The sequence below is a fragment of the Rhinolophus hipposideros genome, assembly GCF_964194185.1.
Source record: "Rhinolophus hipposideros genome assembly, chromosome: 8".
NCBI lineage: Eukaryota > Metazoa > Chordata > Mammalia > Chiroptera > Rhinolophidae > Rhinolophus > Rhinolophus hipposideros.
Window position 1 is genome coordinate 15,000,486 of NC_138054.1, and position 9,222 is coordinate 15,009,707.

The window sequence follows — 9,222 nt, forward strand, 5'->3', positions numbered from 1 at the left end:
TTCAAGGCAAGATTAACGTGGAGATGAAATCACTTCGGCCTCCATGATGCCTTACTTCTAAGTTGTCATAGCACAAAATGCCAAAATGCCATTTAAGAGCCTGGTTTACAGTGGGATAATAGAATAGGTTGTGGGTGTAATTCTTTTCCAGCTGAATAAAAGCAATGGCTTTGGTTTTCAAGCTCCAGGGATGGTGAGCCTTTTTTTTGAATGGTCCCTGCCACTACACACTTCCCAACCATAGTTATCGACTAGACAGCTAAGATAGGGGGATAACTGTCAATAAATCAGAATTTGCAGAGTTTAGCAGCTGTGAGCGAGGGAGGGCCCTAAAGAACAGCAGACTGAGCCGTTCCATTTGTGTCACTGTGTTCACCAAAATTGTGACTTTTGGAACAATTGATGCCTCCCTGACACCAAAACCTACAGAGTGCAATAACTTGAGCCTTTCCCCTCTGCATTATTAATCACGTTCATGGTACCTTACTTAGCAGGTTACAATGTTAGTTCACTCTCAGGCTCTCCACAGTGAACAAATTAAAGAGGATCGCTCTGCTCTATGAAAATACTGCAGCTTAGCCTATTCTTTTTCCTTAAATGCTTGTTCACTTCAAATTGGCACCTCAGCCATGTTGAATATATTTTTAAAAGCCATCTTATAGGTCAATAATGTTAAACTCTTACCAATGACAATAATTTATTCTTGTCAAATGTGTACAGACACAGGGAAGATACACACAGAGCATATGTGTGTGTGTGTGTTTGTGTGTGTGTGTGTGTGTGTGTGCATGCATGTGTGCACATTCACTGATCCCTTTGGTCTCTCTCAGCATTGTGGATTCTCACTTCCTATTGTGCTTCAGCCTTTTACTGGCAGTCTCTTTCTCCTGCAAAGAGCGATTACAAATACAATCCTAGAATTGCAAATAGAACGGTGGATGCCTTTTGTTCAGCTTCCTGTCCAAGTTGTTACAACCTTTGTCATGGTAATGAGCCATCAGAATTTCCTAGCCTGAATATTCTCTCCACTCCCCTTGTGTATTGTGTGCCTAAATTTGAATGAGTTTATGGTCTCTTTGCTGCTATTCCTGGATAAAGACAAGCTGGAAAAAGTTGACCTGCTTTAAGATGACCAAGAGTTCTAAGTGGAAGTAGAAGTAAATGTTTTACTGGCATTTTGAAGAGTTCAAACTGCAATACATATCAACTCATGAAAGCCCTGTCTGGAAATTTGAAAAGTAAAATACAAAGCTGACAAGTTTTTCCACTGGGTCTTGAAAAAGGTGGACAGGTTTTCTACCCGATGGATTTTCCCCAATTGTGACAGAGCAGTTTTCATAATTCATTCAAGGGATGTGTGTTGAGCACCTACTCTGTGCCAGGCCTTAGATATGTTAATGGGAGCAAACAGACACAGCAGGCTAGGAGAACAAAAGCACACATGAATTCATATTTATGCAAGTGCAAAGACACAGGAAAGTAAATTCATCTCTACACTTAACAGTTATGCAACTCTCAGATCAAATTGTACCAATGAGAACCCATTTATAACAGCCAGTACGCATATTAGCAAGCCACTAACTTGACCGGTGAAGACCCATTTCTGACCTTGGCCATGCTCTTTTGCAAACTGTCCTGTCTTGATCAAGACAAGATAATGGAAGTGAATTTGTAGCACAGTAGTCTCTCTTTATTCCCAGTTTCACTTTCCAAGCTTTCAGTTACCTGCAGTCAACCATGGTCCTGTAATACAAATGGAAAATTCCAGAAATAAATAATTCCTAAGCTTTCAGTGGTATGCCATTCTGAGTAGTGTGATGCTATTCTGCCTGGGATGTGAATCATCCCTTTGCCTTCATACCCACTGTCTATGCTCCCTGCCCGTGAGCCACTTAGTAGCCAGCCATCTCTGTTATCAGAGACCACATCCACGTGACTTTTAGTACAGATATTGTTATAATTGTTCTATTTTATTATCAGTTATTGTTGTTAACCTTTTACTGTGCCTAATTTATAAATTACATTTTATCATAGGTATGTATGAATAGAAAAAAATAGAGTACATATAGGGTTCAGTACTAGCCACAGCTTCAGGCGTCCACTGGGGGTCTTGAATCCTATCCCCCCATGGATAAGGGGAGACTACTGTAGCTGGATTTCCCCCTGAGAACTCTGACTTCCCACCCTTAAAAGGTAAATTCTTCTTAGAGCGACTCCTACACGTAGGTTGTAAATGAAGCTAACACGTACATAATATTACATTATCTATGTTCAAATACTTTAAGGCAAATTATAGACGTTGTAACAGTTTACAAGATGACCTGATCTATGTTTGATTTCTGACATGCATGAATAATTTATTTCACCAGTGTTTCATCAAAATTGTGCCCTGTTAATTGGATGGAGAGTTTTTTGACAAAGCACAAATTATTGGGGTGGGTGGTCTGTGAGGTTGTAGAACATAAAAGGGCTTTTTATCCCCCCTAGCAGATGGGGTCCCCCAAGGTTAAAAGCAGACTTGAGAGCCACTCAAATGGGCCTCAGGGCTGTTTAGGTTGAAGCTAAGTGCTAGCTGTGATTAAATTTATGTAAAGTCTCTAGCACAGTGCATGGCACAGTGTAGCTGCCAGATATATCCGTTAGATAATTTTCCCCCCTAGAGTTGTGTGTGCATAGTTAGAGAATCACTACACTAAAATACCTGGTACCATCTCCAAGCAGGTGTGACTTCTAGTTAAGTGACTCTTCCTGAGTTTGTATTGAGAAATCGTTGACAGAGCCAGGAATAGAACTCAGAGTGTTTGTGTTCAATTTCCAATCAATACCTCCTTTCACTGAGATGCCTGCCCTCCTTCTCCGCAAGCTTCTTTGCTAAGAGAGTATGAGATTCTCAAAGCAACTCAAGTACTCCAGTAGTTTTCAAACAGCCAGTTCTTGTCTCCTCTTCAAATATAGTTTGCTTTCATATTTGCAGTCGCAAAGTAGCAAAACAAAGACCTTCCTTCCTTCCTTCCTTTCTTCTTTCCTTCCTCCCTCCCTTTCTTCCTTCCTTCCTTCCTTCCTTCCTTCCTTCCTTCCTTCCTTCTTTCCTTCCTTCCTTCCTTCCTTCCTTCCTTCCTTCCTTCCTTCCTTCCTTCCTTCCTTCCTTCCTTCCTCCTTCCTTCCTTCCTTTTCCGCCTGTCACCTCCAATATCAAGCTGGGAATGATAAAAAAAGAAAGTGTAGCGAAGAAAAAGTAATTTTCCCTCTATCCTTATGAGTTCTTAGCTGAGAACCCTGTCATAAAAGACAGATTAACAAGAGAAAAACAAACAGAAGTTTATTAACATGGATACTTCATGTCTACATGGGAGATGTTGGGAATGAGTAACTCCGAGAGGTGGCTTAGAATTCAGACTTAAATACCATCTTAATAGGGAAAGGGGAGGGGGGATGGAAGCCTCTTAAGGAAGAGAAAATGATTTGTAGGAAAGATGAATAGGCCCTTAGAAGAACAGATGGGAGGTATGATAGTTTGTGACAGTGTGTCTGGGGGTAGACTCAACTTGTAGTCTCCTCTCCAGTGAAAAGAGTCAATCTTCCCTGCTTGATGGAACTCCTGGGGAGGGAACTTATCACAGTTGAATTCCTTTCAGAGGATCTATCTTTAGGCAGATAAGGGGAGTTCAGAGAAAGCCTCTCCCTCCATTTGCTGTTTTTCAAGTGCCTGCCACTCAAAATCGTCAACATAGCAAAGTAGCACATTTTGGGGTGGCTTATCCTGAACTGCCAGAGTCAGATTTGGGGGTGGCATATTCTAGTACCTATCAAAAGAAAGGGAAAAAACCTGCCAACTGTATTATATCATGTGTATATATTAGGGAGTGCAAAGGTGGCAGGGGTTGGAAGCTACAGCAGGAGGGGTCCAGACTCATCTGGTACTAAAATAATAGAAAACTCTGAAAAATTATAGCAGAGCATTGTTTTCCTTACTTTTGGAAGACAATTTAGGGGAGGAAAAATGTTCCTTGACACTCTCAGGATCTTAGGATCTTAGGCTGGGTCTGAAATTAAACTGACAAAGAGAAATTAATAGGAGAAAGACATGCAAATTTATTAACAAGGCCCAGATGCTTCTCAGTGTCCTTCCATCTTGGGGATAAGAATAGTCCTCTCCCCAAGAAGCAAATAGAACACCTAATTATCTCAATCACAACAGGCCTTCTCCAAGGCACATTGTATTGAAGCTGCCTAAATCAACGGCAAATAAAGAATTCTCAAGGCAGCCAGGGAAAAGAAGACGGTAACCTACAAAGGAAAGCCCATTAGATTATCATCAGATTTTTCAGCAGAAACTCTACAAGCCAGGAGGGAGTGGAACCAAATATTCAAACTATTGAAAGAGAGAAATTATGAGCCAAGAATAATATATCCAGCAAAGATCTCCTTTAGATATGAAGGAGGAATAAAGACCTTTCCAGACATACAGAAGCTGAGGGAATTTGCTAATACACGACCTGCACTACAACAAATGCTAAAGAAGGCTATTTGACCACCATCAACAGGGACAATTTATGGCAACATAAAAAGGGGGAGAGTAAAGGCTTGAACCGGAATATGGGAATGGAGAAAGTAAACGTGCTGAAGAAAATGGAATACTCTAAATATCACACTTTCCTTTACATAAACTTAAGGGTTTCAAAAAAATCCAGAACTGAAATATATACTGTAATAAAAGAAGAAACAGAGGGAAACATCATGGAATACCACCACACAGAAATAACAGACAACAACAAAAAGGCAAATAATGGAGACACAGCCTTACCAGAAAACTAAAGATAGAATGACAGGAAATCCTCACCTATCAATAATCACCCTAAATGTAAATGGACTGAACTCACCAATAAAAAGGCACAGAGTAGAAGATTGGATCAAAAAATTAAACCCAACCATATGCTGTCTCCAAGAGACACATCTCAGCTACAAGGACAAGCATAGACTCAAAGTGAAAGGGTGGAAATTGACACTCCAAACAAATTGTACACAGAAAAAATCAGGTGTAGCCATAATGATATCAGATGAAACAGACTTCAGGGTGAAAAAGATAACAAGAGACAAAGATGGACATTTCATCATAGTAAAGGGGACTATACAACAAGAAGACATAACAGTCACCAATGTTTATGCCCCCAATCAGGGAGCACCAAAATATACCAAGCAACTACTAACAGAATTAAAGGGAGAAACTGACCAAAACACAATTATACTAGGGGACTTAAATACATCATTGACAGCTATGGATAGATCATCCAAAACAGAAAATAAATAACGAAATAGCAGCCCTAAATGACACATTAGATGAAATGGACATAATTGACATATATAGAGCATTTCATCCTAAAACATCAGATTATACATTCTTTTCGAGTGTATATGGAACATTCTCAAGGATAGACCATATATTGGGACATAAAATCAGCCTCAGCAAATTTAAGAAGATTGAAATCATACCAAGCATATTCTCTGATCACATGCCTTTGAAATTGGATATCAACTGCAAAAAGAAAGCAGGAAAAATCATAAATACATGGAGATTAAACAACATACTTTTAAAGAACGACTGGGTCAAATTAGAGGAGAGATCAAAAGATACATAGAAACAAATGACAATGAAAATACATCCTACCAAAATTTTTGGGATGCAGCAAAAGCAATTTTAAGAGGGAAATTTATATCATTACAGGCCTATCTCAAGAAACAAGAAAAATCCCAAATAAATAACCTCATGTTACAACTTAAAGAACTAGAAAAAGAAGAACAAGTGAAACCCAAGGTCAGCAGAAGAAAGGAAATAACAAAAATCAGAGCAGAACTAAATGAAATAGAGAACAAAAAGACAGTAGAAAAAATTAATGTGACAAAGAGCTGGTTCTTTGAGAAGATTAACAAAATTGACAAACCCTTGACTAGACTCACTAAGATAAAAAGAGAGATGACACTAATTAACAAAATCAGAAATGAAAAAGGGGAAGTTATCACAGACACCACAGAAACACAAAGGATCATCGAAGAATACTATGAAGGACTATATGCCACCAAATTCAATAACCTAAAAGAAATGGACAAGTTCTTAGAAACATATAGACTTCCAAGGCTGAACCATGAAGAACTGGAAAATCTAAACAGACCGATCACCAGTAACAAAATTGAATCAGTCATCCAAAACCTTCCCCAAAGCAAAAGTCCGGGACCAGATGGCTTCACTAGTGAATTCTACCAAACCTTCAAAGAGGATCTAATACCAATCCTGCACAAACTCTTCCAAAAAATTGAAGAAGAGACAGTACTCCCTAGCTCATTTTATTAGGCCAACATTACCCTGATACCAAAACCTGGTAAGGACAACACAAAAAAAGAAAACTACAGACCAATATCTCTGATGAATACTGATGCAAAAATCCTAAACAAAATTCTAGCAAATCGAATATAACAATGCATTAAAAAGATTATTCATCACTACCAAGTGGGGTTCATCCCCGGGGCACAAGGATGGTTCAACATCCGCAAATCCATCAATGTGATACATCACATAAACAAAAGAAACGACAAAAATCATATGATTATATCAATTGATGCAGAAAAAGCATTTGACAAGATACAACATCCATTTATGATTAAAACACTTAATAAATAGGTATAGAAGGAAAATACCTTCACATAATAAAGGCCATATATGACGAGCCCTCAGCTAATCTCGTAATTAATGGTGAAAAACCGAAGCCCTTTGCTCTATGTTCAGGAACACGACAGGACTGTCCCCTATCACCTCTGCTTTTCAACATAGTGTTGGAAGTCCTTGCCAGAGCCATCAGGCAAGAGAAAGAAATAAAAGGCATCCAAATTGGGAACGAAGAATTTAAATTATCACTCTTTGCAGATGACATGATGCTATATATAGAAAACCCTAAAGACTCCACCAAAAAGCTGTTAGAAATAGTCAACGAATACAGTAAAGTTGCTGGCTACAAAATCAACGTACAAAAGTTCATTGCATTCCTATATACTAACAATGAAATCTCAGAAAAAGAAATACAAAAAACAATTCCCTTTGCAATTTCAACAAAAAGAATAAAATACCTAGGAATATACTTAACCAAGGATGTGAAGGATTTATATGCTGAAAACTATATGACATTTTTGAAAGAAATTGAAGAAGACACAAAGAAATAGAAAGACATTCCGTGCTCATGGATTGGAAGAATCAACATAGTTAAAATGGCCATATTACCCAAAGCAATATACAGATTTAATGCAATCCCCATCAAAATTCCAATGGCATTTTTTAAAGAAATAGAACAAAAAACCATCAGATTTGTTTGGAACTACAAAAGACCCCGAATAGCTAAAGGAATACTCAGAAAAAAGAATAATACTGGAGATATCGCACTCCCTGACTTTAGCTTGTACTACAGGGCTACAATAATCAAAACAGCATGGTATTGGCAGAAAAACAGATACACAGACCAATGGAATAGAATTGAGAACCCAGAAATAAAACCACATGAATATGGACAGATAATTTTTGACAAAGAAGCTAAAAACATACAATGGAGGAAAGACAGCCTCTTCAATAAATGGTGCTGGGAGAATTGGATAGCCACATGTAAAAGAATGAAACTGGACTGCTATCTGTCACCATGTACCAAAATTAATTCAAAATGGATCAAAGGCTTAAGCATAAGACCTGCCACAATAAAGTGCATAGAAGAAAACATAGGTACTAAATTTATGGACCTTGGGTTCAAAGAGCATTTTATGAATTTGACTCCAAAGGCAATGGAAGTAAAAACTAAAATAAATGAATGGGATTATATGAAACTGAAAAGCTTCTGCACAGCAAAAGAAACCATCGACAAAATAAAGAGGCAACCAACTGAATGGGAGAAGATTTTTGCAAACAGTGCCTCCGATAAGGGGCTAATATCCAAAATATACAAGGAACTCATGAAGCTCAACAACAACAAAAAAAACCAAACAACCCAATTGAAAAAGGGCAGAGGATCTGAAGAGACATTTCTCCAAAGAGGACATACAAATGGCAAATAGACATATGAAAAAATGCTCAACATCACTAATCATCAGAGAAATGCAAATAAAAAGCACAATGAGATATCACCTCACCCCAGTCAGAATGGCTGTCATCAACAAGACAAATAGTCACAAGTGTTGGAGAGGCTGTGGAGAAAAAGGAACCCTCATCTACTGTTGGTGGGAATGCAGACTGGTGCAGCGGTTATGGAAGGCATTGTGGGGGTTCCTCAAAAAATTATGAATAGAATTACCATATGACCCAGCAATCCCTCTCCTGGGTATCTACCCCAAAAATTTGAAAACATTTATCCATAAAGACACGTGTACTCCAATGTTCATTGCAGCTTTGTTTACGGTGGCCAAGACATGGAAACAACCAAAATGTCCTTCGATAGATGAATGGATAAAGAAGTTGTGGTATATATACACAATGGAATACTATTCGGCGGTAAGAAAAGATGATACAGAAACATTTGTGACAACATGAATGGATCTTGAGAGTATAATGCTAAGTGAAATAAGTCAGACAGAAAAAGCAGAGAACCGTATGATTTCACTGATATGTGGTATATAAACCATAAACAACAAAAGAACAAGACAAACAAATGAGAAACAAGAACTCATAGACACAGACAATAGTTTAGTGGTTACCAGAGGGTAAGGGGGTGGGGGGTGGGAGATGAGGGTAAGGGGGATCAAATATATGGTGATGGAAGGAGAACTGACTCTGGGTGGTGAACACACAAGGGGATTTATAGATGATGTAATACAGAATTGTACACCTGAAATCTATGTAATTTCACTAACAATTGTCACCCCAATAAATTTTAAAAAAAAAAAGAATAGTCCTCTCCTCTGGGTACAGGCAGGACACCCCTCACATGAACGTCTTAGGACTGTTTCAGGGTAGAAAGGTGGGAGGGCGTCACAGTAACCTTCCTGCCACTGCCATTTTGTCAGACTCCTTCAGCTTAAAATATTCACTATGCCAGTGTGCGACATTTGGAGGTAGCATGTCCTGAACTCCATCTACACCCTTACTGGAGCAGAGGATTAAGAGACCTAAAGACTCTACTTTCTCTGACCACACTCTCCTGAATTATCAAGATAAGAACCATCATGGAGATAGACTTTACATCAACAAATATTGTT